Genomic DNA, 16,642 nt, shown 5'->3' with positions numbered 1-16,642 from the left:
TCTTAACTTGTTTTTCAAAAATTAGTCCATTTTGCAGAATTTCAGTTGATTCAGGACTCTATTTCAGAGTTTCAGTTGAGTTAGGACTCTAACCCTGACTGCATTTTCTGACTTATTTTCATTAGTTTTGAGAAAATCCTTCAAAAACTTCTTCATTTGGCTTTCAAAAACCTAAATGTCAGAGTTTTAGTTGGTTTAGGACTCCAACCTAGAATTTCAGTTCATTTAGGACTCTGTTTTCAAAACTTCTAATCTTCATATGGTGATTTTAACTCTATTTTAAAAACATTTTCAGTCTTTACTTCAACTTTTTCAAAACCCTGATGTGGGGCCCACTCAGTTGGTGCCACATCTGAAGGAGTCTTGATCCAGTCAGGACTCTGATTGATTAAAAACTTTCAATTTCAAAACCAATTTCATTCTAAACCTCTTTTGAAAACCTTCATTTTCAAGTTTTAAAATCGTTTTTTTTAAATCAAGTGGGGACCACTCTGGGTGGCACCACATTTGAAAGAGTTAGGGTTAGCTTAGGGTTAGTTAGTGTCCTAATTAGGTTAGGAGTTTAGAAGGATCAAAAGTTGATTTTAAAATTTTCATTTCTACTTTAAATTTTAACTTAGGATTTTAAAGTTTTAAAATTAGGGTTTTAAAAACAAAAAGTGGCCCCACCTTAGGAAGCTTCCTAAGTAACCTAGAATTCCAATTAGATCAATTAGGGTTAGTAATTAGAGTCCCACCTAGGTTAGGATCCCACCAAAAATTGCCCCCCTAGTTGGTTTTAGATAGAATTTTGAAAAAGTCAACATTAACATTAATTACACCTTAATTTCTAGGGATTTCAAAAGGTTATAAAAGGGGACCCAAAGGGGGTCGATTTTTATGAGTTCTCTCTCTCTCGCTCTCTCTCTCCCAAATTCATGATCCTCGCTCTTCCCAAGCTTCCCCTTTCTCCATTATTGCAGCCGCCCAAGGTAAGTGGTCTTCTTCTTCTTTTTTTTACGTTTTATTTGTTTTTTTTATATTTTCGCTATTGCCGCCCCTATGCATGAGCTCGTTCTTTATTTTTTTCATTTAAGGAACCCTAAAACAGTTTGATATGATGATTTACAGATCATCCATGGCTGATTGCATATTTTTAATCCATTGAAATTGTTGGTTATGAGTTTATTATATCAAACGCCCAAAAAAGATCGAGATTCGACCGTTCAATGGTCGAATCCATCTACATCAAATCTCAACCGCGCTTTCCGTGATTTTTTTTTATTTTATTCATCATATTAATGCTTATTTTATATGTTCAAGCATCAAAAATTGATTCATTGATTTATTTATATTTTTTTATGGTTTTTGCATGCTTAAATTAGGTTTATTCATGTGCTTTAATGATAATACACGTTTTTGATTCCGAGCATGCGGGAACAACGTTATTCCATGTTTGATTTTCTGTAAAAAAATATGATTTTTTTAGGGTTGATCCATGCATTTGTCAGTGATTTTTTATATAAAAAAATTGAATTATTTTGGGTCTTGTAACCCTGTCAAAAAAGTAAAAAACCGAACCCTGATTTTTGAACTGTGAAAACGCTATATGGATTCAGGAGCAACTTGCTGAGGCAATATCTCCCTCGTCGGAGGTCTGATCGACAATCTGTAAGTTGCAGTGTCTTCGTTATTCTGTCTAGTAATTTCTTTAAAAGTTTCAGATTTTTATGCATTTGTTTGTTATTTTTCCTCTGACAGAAAGTAGAATCAGTTTTACAAAGCCGTTATGCATAGTCTAAACCCTAGATCAACTTGTGTCAATCGTATTTCCCTCACCAAAGATCCGATCGATGATTCATAAAAAGGAAAACCTTCCTCTGTGTGTCTACTTGCATCTGCTAAAATTTTATAATTTTTTAACATGATTTGCTATATTTCTTTGTACTCGAAATCAGATGTATTTATTTCAACTCATTATATATTTTCCAGAATCAAACATATATTGATGGAGCGATATCTCCCTAACCGGAGATAATTTTTCCGATCTGTAAAAAGGAAAATCTCTGTTTTTCTGTCTAATACCTCTTTGTAAATGTTTATGAATTTTTATAGTGATTTGACACCCAATTACGGTCTGATCCTGTGATAGGCAAAATCACGTATTTTAGGGTTTTATTCAATTTCTATATTAAAATAATATCAAAAATATATTTTTTTGAATGCAGTTTAATTTTAGGATTATCAAAACTATCCATGTCGATTTTTATAGATTTTTGAATTTATTTGATATATTATTTGATGAAACCATGAAAACAGGGTGCCCGCAGAGTTCCGATTCGAGTAAAACACTGGCGAAAATCACTATTTTTGTGATATTTCAAATTTTTTATAAAAAGTTTTATATTTTTAGGATTTGATTATGTTCATAATCATGATAGGGTGCTTCACACCCGATTTGGTGTTTATTTAAATTCATTGGAGCCCTAAATCCAAAGTTTTACAAAAATCTTTTCTGAGAACCCTGATTTTAAGGCCACAGTCTTGTTTTCAGGGGCATTTTTGTAATTTTTCCTAAAATTCTGAATTTAAAAGTTTTTTATTTTTATTATTTTTTCAATTTTATATCATATTTTATTATGTTTATCTCAGGAAAACATGGAAAAAAGCTTATATTCGGATAAATTCAGTAATTTCCAGTTATTATTGGATAAATCCAAAAAAGCTGACATATTTTCACTAACATGTTTTCTAGTTTTATTAAAATATTCAATATTGTATTTTCTTTTATTTTCTTTTATTTTAATTCAATTAGTGATGTAAATTAATTATAAATTTGGAATAAGAATTTACTTTTCCTGCTTAGAATAGGGTTGCATTGCATATAGTTTATTTCTTTCAATAATGTCAATGTGTGATGGATGATGATTCATGCATATTCAAATCCACCATGGTCTACATGAATGACACGTGCACTAGCTTCTAAGGAGTTGATAAACTCGGTGGGTTTCATATTTGTGGCCATAGTCAGAATACAAACAAAATCCAGATTTATTAACTTCTTTTAAGCCACAATCAGCCTACACTCTTAGGCTATCTTCAAAAACCATTGCATATTTCAAAGTTTTTTAAACATTTTTCTCCTTTTAGAATCAAATAGGTTACATTCAATCCATATATGTGGTCATAGTCAGGGATATGAGGCGAATTTACTTCATTGGAATTATATAAGGCACCTAAATTCCTTTTTTTAAATAATTTTCTCAAAATTTCTTCAAAAAGAATATTTTCACAAGATAGCATTCATGCATCATTTAGGTTAGAATGCATCACAAAAAGAATTTCATAGGGCCACATGCCCATCCCTGTTTCTAATTCCATTTCAGAAAAATTGATTTTCTCAAAATTTACCCAAGTTTCCTTTAGAAATCCATTTTCTCAAAACATCAAGATTTCTCAGAAATTGATTTTCCTTTCTTTAAAAAGATTTCTCAAATATGATTCACGATTTTCAATCATCCCTTTTCCAAAAAATTCTCCAAGTATTTTCCGTTATTTGAAGCATGCATCAGATTTTCAGTCTGCATTTTTCAGAATTTCATAGCACATGCCTGATTCTTTGTGCATTTACGAATAAAACATCAATTTAAACAAGTTGAGAAAAAAAAAACACTTGATTGATCCTTGGTTTGATTACCCCTGGTTATGGCATCAGGAACGATTGAATCTTGTACCGACGGGCGAGTCTCATTCTTCAAAATTATCCTGCATTTTCAAACAGAGGCGAGTTATTTTCAAAATCTTCTTCAAAGGTCAGTTTGACTTGTAAAAGTAAAATTTTGCAATGATAACATTTTCTCTTTCTTTATATATTTTAAATGCATCACAAAAATCACATTTATTTTGATTGCACTATATTATACTGTTCTATGTGTTTCCAAGGGTGGCAGTCTTGTGATGGTTCTCGAAGGGGTAGATGCGAGATTTTCCCTTGCTTTGGCATGCTGAATTGCAAAACTTAATTATTGGCATTTAATAAAAATATAATTAGTAAGAACAATATAATATATGAACTAAGATCTTCTATCAAAAGAATAAGCATCTTGGACGTTCAGTTTTGGGGGACCACGAGGATACAAAAAAAAACTCTGTGTGCTTTACTTTGACCCCTGAACCCGATATTGAGTTTCTTTCTCCTAGCCACGATTTTAGGGAGAGTTCGCCATTTTACCTAAGGGTGGTGTGTTCAACACAACTGCTTGTTTGGTATACCAAGAAAGTGATACTTGTAGGCGTGGAGGGTCCATGGTGTCCCGACATTAGATGTGAAGGTCTAATGTTCCGAAGGTGATTCGATCAAGGTTTAAGTTTGGAACCCAGTAATAAAATACAATTTATGTGCTAAGTTATCCTGGGAACCTTACTTGACCTTGAAAAATTATACCCGTTTGGTGTATCCACGGACAACGGTAATTAAAAAGAGGAACTTAAATGATATGCATTTAATACGGCATGCATATGGAAAGGAAAACTTTAATGAAAGATAATAAAGTGTTCATGTATTGCACATAAATCATGCATAATCCTGCTATGCATTAGAATATGTATATTTTACATGTTCCCTTAATTGTTACATGTTAGTGAATGCTTTGTGTTTAAAATCTAATGCATGTTAAATGACTAGCTTACATAAATTGTAATACCTATTACTTGGTTAATGTTCTTTCATGCTTAATAAATGCTCCTTGTTGCACGAATGCTTCATTGAATTATGTAATTGTCATAATTGCATTCCTCTGAATTATTGCATAAAAACTTATCTGTGTTCTTTATACTCAATTATTTCATTAGAGGAATTCATACGCAAAATTCTTCGAATTTCTGACACCCTCTATTTGTAGTTTTTTGTAGCCACTGGAGATCAGTGAAGCAACTGGCTTCTGAGAGAGTTACGGGTGTCACGCACTTGCTAAACATATCACAAATGAACAGTGTGACTCTTCTTTTATTTCCTTTTCGTTTTATTTAGTTGTTATTGCACTTTGAATTCTTCATTTATGCAATTGTCTCTAGACTTATTATTCATTATTTCAATAAAGGTTTGGTTTGGTATGAATGATAATTGTAAGCTCTATTGTGGTTGGTTGTTTTATCCAATTGAGAGTGAAACTGTAAAGGCCCCGGGTTTCTAGGAAGATTTCTGCAATGATTTAAAAAAAAAGCTGCATTTTCAAGGGATATGAGTTGGGGTCGTTACAGGTTTGGTATCAGAGTAACCACAATATCTTACACTTTTATCATCAGTTTTGCATTGAGTTTTTAATTTTGGTAAGTGAGCCCTGTCCTGAAGTGTCAGCAAGTCATGCCTCGTACTCCAGAGCAGTCTCCTTCACTGGTAAGGCTATTTAATACTTTTATTTAAGTATTGAATCTCTTATACTTATATGCATTCATGGTTAATTCTATTTATGTGTATATTAAGAATCTTGATGTAATTGTATGAAATGAATTATTCAAGATCAACACCAAGGAGGTAGGATCAGTAAGGGTCTAATTTTGTACGAAAAATATGTGCATTGTAGATGTCGTATTCACGCCGAGGGGCTTCGTCTTTCACTGGTGCTCCCACGAACTGGCAGAAGCAGAGAGATTTCATGATGGAGGTCATCCACACTCTGACCGAGACCATGATGTCACATGCGATGCAGGCGGCATAGGTCATGCAGACAACATAGGGTGCATAGGCAGCTGCACATGACCCTCCTGTTGAGGTTATTCTGAATGCAGGAGGCATCTCTTTCGAGAGGTTCCTAAAGTTAGACCCACTGACGTTTGAAGGCAAGGCCAACCCAGAGGCAGCCGAGAGATGGAGCAAGCATTAGATGTCCTACCTGTCCTTGAGGATAGAAAGACACCATTTGGCACATACCGTCTAAAGAGTGATGCCAAGAAGTGGTGGGACACCCTGCGAAGGGTGAAGTTCACCGACATAGACGAGATTTTCTGGAAGGTGTTTAGAGAGAGTTTCTAGACACATACTTTTTCTCTTACGCCAAAGAGCAAATGCAACAAAAGTTCCTCAACTTGACTCAGAAAAACATGAGTCTGGTGGACTACACCACTAGATTCCGGAGTCTTGAGAGGTACTGTCCGAACCTCTTCAAGAATTAGAAGGCGAGGGTGATGAAGTATGTACACGGGTTGAAGGATGGACTGCGAACTCGAGTGTTGATGAGTCGACCTACTACCTTGGTTGATGCGATCGAGTTAGCTACAGTCCTGACAGAGGACTGGGAGAGGTACAGGACCACATTTCAGAAGGGAGGTGGCAACAGAGGTGGTTCTTCAGGCGGGACGAGAAAGAACCCACCTACAGGCGGAAAGGTGTAAGGTAGCAAGAAGCAACGGACCCGTGATGAGGGACAGCAGGGCGCACAACAGGGTTGACCCCAGCAGTAGAGTCAACAGGAAAAGGCCACGTCAGTGTGTCGCAAGTGCAGCAAGAGCCATCAATTTGGCTTTTGCCTGATATTCAAGGAGGTCTGCTATCAGTGCCAACAACCAGGGCACATTGCTCCATTCTGTCTGAACAAGCCAGCGGCTCAGAGAGGACAACAACAACAACCACCGCAACAATAACAAGGTCAACGCAGGACCAATGAGCGAGTCTACGCGGCTACAACAACTACTCAGGGCGATCAAACTGACCTGATCAAAGGTATCTTTTTAGTCGATCACTTTGCATGTGTGATGTTTGATTTGGGCGCGACCCATAGTTTTATTTTTGCTTCGTTTACAAAATTGCTCGAATTGGTTCCTTCCAGCCTTGAAAAAACTCTTGATGTGATGTCACCTATGGGTGCATTTATTTCATGTGGGAAATATTTTCTGGTAGTTTGTATTGTCATCCAGGGGCATGAGTTGTCTCTCGACTTGGTCATACTAGATATGACGTTCTACGATGTCATTCTGGGTATGAACTGGTTGTCCAGACATAATGCTACCCTCTAATGTCAGGGCAAGAAAGTTCTCTTTGAGCGTCCCGATTTGTTTGCATTGTCTTTTCATTCAACTAGAATGACAAGCGAGGTAAAGATTGTTTCTGCATTGAAGATCTCCAAGTACCACAAGCAGGGTTATATGGTGTTCTTGGCCAGTGTGTCCACCCAGGACAATCAAGTGACACCCTTAGAACAGCTAGACGTTGTTTGCTTTTCTCTGAGGATTTGCCAGGTTTGCCACCACATTGAGAGATTGAGTTCTCGATTGAGCTAGTGTTTGGTACGACACCAGTCTCTTGAGCCTGGTATCACATGGCACCTGCAGAGTTAGTAGAATTGAAGAAGCAATTGTAGGAGCTTCTCTACAAAGGCTTTATTAGGCCGAGTGTATCTCCCTGGGGTGCACCGATCCTCTTTATCAAGAAAGATGGTTCAATGCGACTCTGTATCGACTACCGTATGTTAAACCAAGTGATGGTGAAGAATAAGTAGCCATTGCCTAGGATCGATGATTTGTTCGATCAGCTGAGAAAGGCAAAGGTGTTCTCAAAGATCGACCTTCCATCTGGGTACCATCAATTGAGAATCAAGACAGAGGATATTCCGAAGACAACATTCAAGTCCAGATGTGGGCATTATGAATTCTTGGTGATATCTTTTGGACTCACCAATGCCTCTGCAGCGTTTATGGACCTGATGAATCAGGTTTTTAGTTTATGACTGGATTTGTTCGTCATTGTGTTCATCGATGACATTCTTATCTACTCGAAGAGTGTGGAAAGCACCAAGAGCATCTACAAATCATATTACAAACGCTGAAAGAACATAAGCTCTATGCTAAGTTCTCTAAGTGCGAGTTCTGGATTGATAGAGTGATGTTTCTCCATCACGTGATATCCAAGAGGGGCGTAGAAGTTGATCCAACCAAGGTAGAGGCCGTTTTGTCATGGGAGCAGCCGAAGATGGTGACTGACATCAGAAGTTTCTTGGGATTGGTGGGCTACTACGGTCGATTCATTCAAGACTTCTCGCGTATAGCTGCCCCTATGACTCGACTGTTGCAGAAAGGAGTGAAGTTTGAGTGGTCACCTCGATGCGAGGACAATTTCTAGGAGCTAAAGAAAAGGTTGACCATGACACCCATTTTGATGTTCCTTTCTGGGATGGGTGGTTTCGTTGTGTACAGTGATGCTTCAGAGACTGGCCTAGGTTGTGTCCTTATGCAGCACAGAAAGGTCATAGCATATGCTTCTTGATAGCTGAAGGTACATGAGAAGAATTACCACACACATGACTTGGAGTTGGTGGCAATGGTCTTTGCATTGAAAATTTGGTGTCACTACCTTTATGGAGAACAGTTTGAGGTCATGTCCGATCACAAGAGCCTCAAGTACATATTCACGGAGCGTGATTTAAATTTGAGGCAGCGTAGGTGATTAGAGTTTCTAAAGGACTATGATTTATCTATCACTTACCATCCTGGTAAGGCGAATGTGGTGGAAGATACGCTTAGTAGAAAGGTGTCGATCATAGTAGCTAGCCTGATTAGACGCAGTTGGGATCTGGTCGAGGAGTTCGTCAGATGACAACCTTTTGCTGATGACTCCAGATGCATCCTTTATGCCGGGATACAGGCATGATCAGAGATGATAGATCAGATCGATGAACTTCAGTCAGCCGATCCAGATTTTGAGAAGCTATGCGAGAGTGCCCAAAAGTCAGAGGCATAGTTTCGCCAAGAGGAGAATGGGACCATCATGTTCGGAGATAGATGGTGGGTTCTGAAGACGTTGTAGGAGGAGCTGATGAGTGGAGCTCACATGTCTAGATATTCTGTTCACCCTGGTTCCACCAAGATGTTTAAAGATCCTTAGAGGACTTACTGGTAGAATGGTATGAAGCGAGATATCGCGGAGTTCGTGTCTAGGTGTCTCACCTGTCAGTAGGTGAAGATTGAGCACCAGAGACCCAGTAGACTTCTGCAGCCACTTGAGATCCCAGAGTGGAAATAGGATGTCATCTTGATGGATTTCATCGTAGGGTTGCCAAAGACCGACGACAGCGCGATGCCATTTGGGTGATAGTGGATCGTTTGACAAAAAGTGCTCACTTTCTTCTGATCAGAATCAGTCAGAGTTTGGAGAGCTTGGTCGATCTCTATGTGGATGAGATAGTTAGACTTCATGGGGTGCCGTGTTCGATAGTGTCAAATCGGGATCCATGTTTCATGTCTCGATTCTGGCACCAGCTTCAGAAGGCTTTAGGCACTACGTTGAAGTTTAGTATTGCGTTCCACCCACATACGGATGGGCAGACGGAGCGTACAATCCAGACGCTCGAGGATATATTGAGAGCATGTATTTTGGATTGGGCAGGCGATTGGGACAAACATGTGAAGCTTGTAGAGTTTTTGTACAATAACAGTTTTCATGCCAGTATTGGCATGGCCCCGTATGAAGCTTTATACGGCCGACCATATAGATCCCCTGTGTGCTGTGATGAGGTTGGAGTGAGAGTAGTGGAGTCTCCAGAGATCATCCAATATTATGCGGACCAGGTGCATTTGATCCGGCAGAGGTTGATTGCAGTGCAGAGCAGGTAGAAGAGTTATGCCAATTAGCGATATAGAGAGCTCATTTTTGAGGTAGGCGATCATGTGTTTTTTCGGATCTCAACTATGAAAAATGTCTTCAGGTTTAGGAAGAAGGGGAAGTTGAGTCCTTGGTATGTTGGACCCTTCGAGATTCTTGAAAGTGTTGGGGAGACCGCTTACTGAGTAGCATTCCCTCCTCAGTTTTCACAGATCCATGATGTATTCCATGTCTCAATGTTAAGAAAGTATGTACCTGACCCCTCACATGTGATTCACTACGAGGTGATTGAGGTGCAACCTGACTTGACTATAGAGGGAAGGCCAGTGGAGATTGTGGATCATTAAGAAAAGACGTTGCGTAATAAGACCATTTCATTCGTGAAGGTGCGTTGGTAGCATCACGGGCTGGATGAGTGCACTTGGGAACCTGAGGCGGATATACGTCAACACTACCCACATTTATTCAGTACGTTCTAATTTCGAGGACGAAATTCTTTTTAGGGGGAAATGATGTAATAACCTTATTTTTTTTGTTAAATCATGCTTATTTTTCTGAAATTGGGATTGGGGTCCGTGGTTAGGATCCAAGATTCACAATGGACTATATATATAAAATATAGTACTATAATAATTATATATTAACGTACATATATATCAATAAATGGGTGAATCCACAGTTGGATCCAACCTACGGATCCAACCCCCAAGCTAATTATGGATCCAACTGGGCAAACAAGTTGTGGATCCAACCTGTGGTTGGATCCTGGGTCTCGCACCAACACCTGAGTCATGCCCCAAGTGGCGGGTTAATAAAAAAAAATTGGGCGAACTATGTTGGCTCGATAAAGATATGAGTTAGGGTTTTGAAAGAACCCAAACACAAAGCCAAATCAAAGGTGGGGCGGGGGGGGGGGGGATGAGCTGCCGCCAGAGGTAAGGGTAACGGCCCCGCCCTTTCCAAGAGGCCATCTTCCTACAAAAGGGGCCTCGTTCCTCTCTTCTTCTCACTCTCCCTCTCGACCTCTTGCTCGACAACAGAGTCACCAAAGTCGGCAAACCACCTTCTTGTTCTCCCTCTCGAACCCTTGCTCGACAACAGAGCAATCGGAGATGAAGGGCTCGACCTTTGCGGCTGCACTGTCGAGTCTCAACCGACCTTCCTCTCGCTGCATCAACCGCCTCCAAAGCGTCAATTTTGAGGTACATGTTCTCTCTCTTGAAATCGAGTGAGAAATGGAATATGGACCGGATTTCATGAAATATTTTGAGGGGAAATCTCATCTTGAATTTTTTGTTCCTTTTTCCTTTGGGATTTCGGTGGGTCGAGTTTGGGATGCGAGTGATCGAAATGCAAAGAAAAAGGGATGTGGGTAAGACAAGTGTTGCTTCTCAAATTCCTTTTAGAAATGTTGTTTCTGAAAACCCCAAAATCTCATATTTGGGGGTTTTCTGATCTACGTTACAAATGGGTTTGATGGTTGCCGATTTGGGGATCTCGGCTGCTAGGAAACCCCATCTTCAGATTAAGATTGTTGCATGTTATGCAGTCTTTTGATGCTCAGAACTTCAATGTTCACTTTCTGTTATGGCATATCCGAAAATGATGCGTTTGTTGTGGTATCAATGTTGGAACATGTATTCTCTTTAGATGTCCCTGTTCTGTGAACGATTTAGTATTAGTGTAAAACCTAGTTTTTAACAAAAAAAAAAATCTCGGACCCGGGTAGGGTCCAGACCCGACCCAGATTCAACCCGTGCCCAGCCCCTCGAAAACCCCTTTTTAGAGGGGCTGGCAGCCCACGACAGCGGGGGGGGGGTCTCCGGCGACACAGAAGGCGGGCCCTGTGTGCGCCCCCTCCTTATTAAAAGGCGAGAGGGGAGAGAAGAAGGCTTACGAGCCTCCTCCGACCCCCCGACTCTCTCTCTCATCTCTCGTCTCTCTCTCTTTGCATCTCCGGCGAGCCCCCCTTCCCGGCGACCTCCCTTCCCTCAGCAGCCCAGGTAAGCCCCCCTTCTTCCCTTGTTTCCCTCCCCCCCCTCTTTTCTTCCTCTGATTTGCCGGAAGGCCGGCAGGTGGCCGGCGGCCCCTGCCGAGCCTTCCTCCTCCCTTTTTCTGTCAGGCAAGGGGCTGCGCCCCCCTTGACTTCCTTTTTTCCAGCAGGCAGGGGGTTCCGCCCCCCTTGCCCTCATCTTCTTAGCAGGCAGGGGGCTCCGCCCCCTGCCCTTTTCATCATTCTGGCAGGGGCCATGCCCCTTCCCTTCCCTTTTCATGTAGGGGCCGATGGCCCCTACCCTTCTCATTAAGAAAGGAGGCAACATGTAAGGGCCGATGGCCCCTGCCCCTCTTTTAACCAACAGGGGCCTCTGGCCCCTGTCTCTTTTTTTGTCGAGCAAAGGCTCAACATGGGCCTTTGGCACCTGCGCTCCCCCTCCCTATTCATTTCCTTGGCAGGGGCCATCGGCCCCTGCCCCTTTCTTTTGAAAAGTTGGCAGGAGCCGAAGGCCCCCTCCTTTCTTTAAAACCGACAAGGGCCTCCTAAGGCCCTTGCCCCTCCTTTTGAAGACTCAGCAAGGGCCAAAGGCCCCTGCCCCTCTTACTGTTATCACGGCAGGGGCCGATGCCCTCTGCCCTCCTTTAGATATCCGGCAAGAGCCGATGGCCCCTGCACCTATCTTCTTTAACAGCATGGGTCATTGGACCCTACCCCGTTCTTTTTCGTAACTGTAGGGGCCGATGACCCCTGCATTGAGTTACGGAGAAACCGAGTTTTCTCCCTATCTTTATTCGTTTTATGCATGCTAAACAACGTACTTTTGCAGTGTTACGCAACGGAGCCCGTTCGAGCCCCGCGAACTAAACTGACGATCACCTACGCTCGTAGACAACTTCCTCGTAATACCCCAAGGTAGGAGAAGTTGCACAAGGACTTAAATAATTAAATCAAGCTTAAATAATTAAAGATTGAAAGAACTTAATGATATATTTATATACATATACGTATATAAGTACACTTTTAAATCAAGGACGCGGTTTCACGATCCATGTCCTTTGCTTTCGCATTTCCTGTTTCTGTTTGCCGTCGTGCTTTGCGCCCAGGCTTTTGCTTTCGTATTTACTTCTTACTGTCTTTTAATTCAAGGACGCGGTTTCACGATCCTTGTCCTTTGCTTTTGCATTTCCTGTTTCCGGTTGCCGTCGCGCTTCGCGCCCAGACTCTTGCATTTCGCATTATTGTCTTTCATTTTTGCCTTGCCATCGACTCAGCGTATTCGGGAGGAATACCTATTCCACTATTTTACTCGATATGTTTTGGGCAAACCCTTAATCTGGGGCAAGATCAAGTTGTTGGGTGATGGGTTCATTTGTGAAGCCCATTTACCAAAACCAGTGTCGTGACTTACATAGCACCCAGACACTGCATCATCGGATGTCAGATTCAAGAAAATCACATGCCATATGTTGGCAAGTTGTGTGTCGTTTCGAAAGATTTGAAATGTTAAAATAGCTTTTTAAAAACATTATATCTCTGCGAAACACATTCTCGAGGCTCCTATTAAGGATCTATATCCCTTTCCTCGTAAGTGTACTCTTGAACATGCGAGGCATGTTAGTACTACGATGATTGGATGAGAGAGTCTTATGACCTCGATTAGTGCTTTGTGCACGTTATTGAAAACACATATAAAAAATAATGGGATCACCTTCATATGCAAGATGCTCATTTTGGTCTAATGGACCAGAGCATGAAGAATGAGGCAACGGCTAAGAAACCCCGTCACGCTCGATTCAACCTAGCTTCATCAAAAAAGAGGACGAAGGGTACCAACTCCGATGGACAGACCATTTATGGCTTTTTACGGGCAAAAGACCCGTCTTCCCCAGTCATCGGAGGTTAGGGGGGGATTGGGGATACAATAGTTAGCCTAACACTTCTGCAGAAGTTGGATGCATCCCTATAAGGCCTTGGGGACTTACTCTCTCGACCATCGGTCGTCTCCATAGGAATAAGATTCAGTCAGACAACCGAGGTATCTTAAAATACTTAACATAATGAACACTCGGCTTGGACTCGACTGTTTTGACTCACGTGCCATGTATGTACCCGCATGACCGGTTAACAAGTAATAACTAAATTGAGCATGCTCACCTTTTCAGTTTATTGTACTTAGCTTGTTTCTCCAGTTTATCTGCTTAGTTTGCTCGTTACTACCTGCTACATAAATTAATGCCTAATTTAGTTCTTTCTGTTTTGTGCTCTCCTACTAGTTTTTCGCGAAACTAACCCATTTCATGGGTACAGATGACGAATAGGTGCATCACAGGCGATGGCGCGACTGCGAGATGACTTCAGGATCCATTGTTTCTGCTCGTAGTTTTTGTCCTGGACATTTTGGTTTTTGTTACAGTTTCTTTGGAGGGAATCCAAATTTTGTACAAAACTGACACTCTCTTTTAATGGAAGAAATGATTTCCTAAGTATTATTGCAGATCATTTATGGTAAATCTTTGTTCTCTCGCTAACAAGCCCAAAGTTGTCAAACTTATCCTTTTTCTTTTAAAGAAATCGTTTCCGCTGATTTTAAAAATTAACTCTGTAAAGAAAAGGAATTTTTCAACTATTTCAAGGGAATTATAAAGTTCGAAATTTTGGGGCGTTACAATTAGAGGTCATGCAAGTACATGTAAAGATAAAAAAGGAGATTTAGTTTTTATAATACTTCACCATCAGTCTGTGTGTATCTGTAAAATGCTAAATCATGTTAACTGGAACCTGCATATCATACTGAAATAAAGCCAAGAATGGATTGGATGAACTACTAATCGGTGTAGTGGGGGGAATTTCCAAAAAATTTCAAATGTATAAATCTAATCAAAATTAATATGCTTGTTTTGTGCTTTCCCCTGCGAAGTGATTTTGAAAGAGATGTCATTAAAAACATGTCAGTGTGGCATGCATTCATGTACTGTAAATTCAATATTTAACTTGTGATTTCTGTTTTAAATGCATTGTATAGAAATCAAATTTTGGTTCACATGGTCAAAGATATCGTGAATTTTCTGCATTATGGAAGTACTTGCACATGGGATGGTGAACACATGCATATGAGCATGGCGGCTCATGCACATTATTAAATTTGTATGAATGATTATGCATTTGGAAACATGTTAATATCATTGCGTATATTGTACACTGTTACGATTTTTGCGTACGATGCATCGATGATCGAAAGGAATCATCATGGGCCTGGTGGGTCTCGAGAGTTGGTTTGCTCTTTCTTTATATATTTTAAATGCATCACAAAAATAACATTTATTTTGATTGCACTATATTGCACTGTTCTATGTGTTTCCACGAGCGAGAGTCCCGTGATGGTTCTCGCAGAAGTAGATGCAAGCTTTTGCCCTTGATTTGGCATGATGAATTATAATTGACATTTAATAAAAAGATAATGAGTAAAAACAATGTAATATATGAACTGAGATCTCCCATCGAAAGAATGGGCATCTTGGAGGTTCGATTTTAGGGGACCACGAGAATACAAAAAAAAAAACTTTGTGTGCTTTACTTTGACCCCTAAACCCGATATTGAGGTTTTTTCTCCTGGCTACAGTTTTAGGGAGAGTCTGTCACTTTACCTGGGGGTAGTGTGTTTGATACAATTGTTGTTTTGATATACCAAGAAAGTGACATTTGTGGGCGTGGAGGGTTCATGGTATCCCGACATTAGATGTGGAGGTTTAATGTTCCGAATGTTGTTCGATTGAGGGCTAAGTTTGAAACCTAGTAATAAAATACAACTTGTGTGCTAAGTTACCCTGAGAACCTTACTTAACCTCGAGAAATTGTACCCGTTTGGTGTATCTGTGAGAAACGGTAATTAAAAAGAGAACTTAAATGGTATGCATTTAATAGGGCATGCATATGGAAATAAAAACTTTAATGAAAGATAATAAAGTGTTCATGCATTGCACATAAATCATGCATAATCTTGCTATGCATTAGAACATGCATATTTTACCTGTTCCCTTAAGTGTTACATGTTGGTGGATGCTTGATGTTTAATTTCTAATGCATATTAAATGATTTGCTTACTTAAATTGTGATCCCTGTTATTGGTTAATATTCTTTCATGCTTAATAAATGCTCTCTATTTCACAAATGCTTAATTGAATTATGTAATTGTTATAATTGCATTCTTCTGAATTATTTCATGAAATCTTATCTGTGTTTTTTATACTCATTTATTTCATTAAAGGGATTCGTACGCAGAATTCTTCAGATTTCTGACACCTTCTATTTGTGGTTTTTTGTAGCCGCTAGAGATCAGTAAATCGACTGACTTCTGGAAGAGTTACGGGTGTCACGCACTTGCTAGACAGATCACAAATGAACAGTGTGACTCTTCTTTTATTTCCTTTTTGTTTCATTTAGTTGTTATTGCACACTGAATTCTTCATTTATGCAATTGTCTCTAGACTTATTATTCATTATTTCAATAAAGGTTTGGTTTGGTATGGATGATAATTGTAAGCTCTATTGTGGTTGGTTGTTTTATCCAATTGGGAGTGAAACTTTAAAGGCTCCGAGTTTCTTGAAAAAATTCCACAATGATTTAAAAAAAAATCTGCATTTTCAAGGGGTATGAGTTGGGGTCGTTACAGGGAGGGTAGGCACTTGCCCACCCTAACCCGTTGAAATCCCTTAAAAGGGATATGGGTCACCTTGTTTGGGGTTGGTTCAAATTCAAAACCATGGGGATAGGGTTTTGAAACTTAGAAATAGGTTGAGCTGGGTCCAAACATGAATGAACTGGGTTCTAAGGACCTAAATCAGTTCATATCTATCTTAATTGAGCAGATAACTAGTTTCCCCAAATAGAGGGTCGAGTAGTTTCCAACCCAATGTTGAGAAGGCAGGGCAACACCCAACCCATTGATTGAAATGGTAGTGGGTCAGACGACCTTCCTACTATCGGATTTCGTCAACAATAGGGCCCTGCTTAGCCGGTTGATCCTTCCATGCAAGGCAAGGACCAGTGAAACCTTGGAGGGTTTCACCCTCCATTG

Source organism: Nuphar pumila, chromosome 3 (assembly GCF_984573655.1).
Source record: "Nuphar pumila chromosome 3, dmNupPumi1.hap1.1, whole genome shotgun sequence".
Lineage (NCBI taxonomy): Eukaryota > Viridiplantae > Streptophyta > Magnoliopsida > Nymphaeales > Nymphaeaceae > Nuphar > Nuphar pumila.
The sequence above is the reverse complement of the archived record's forward strand: the minus strand, read 5'-3'. Positions refer to the sequence as shown.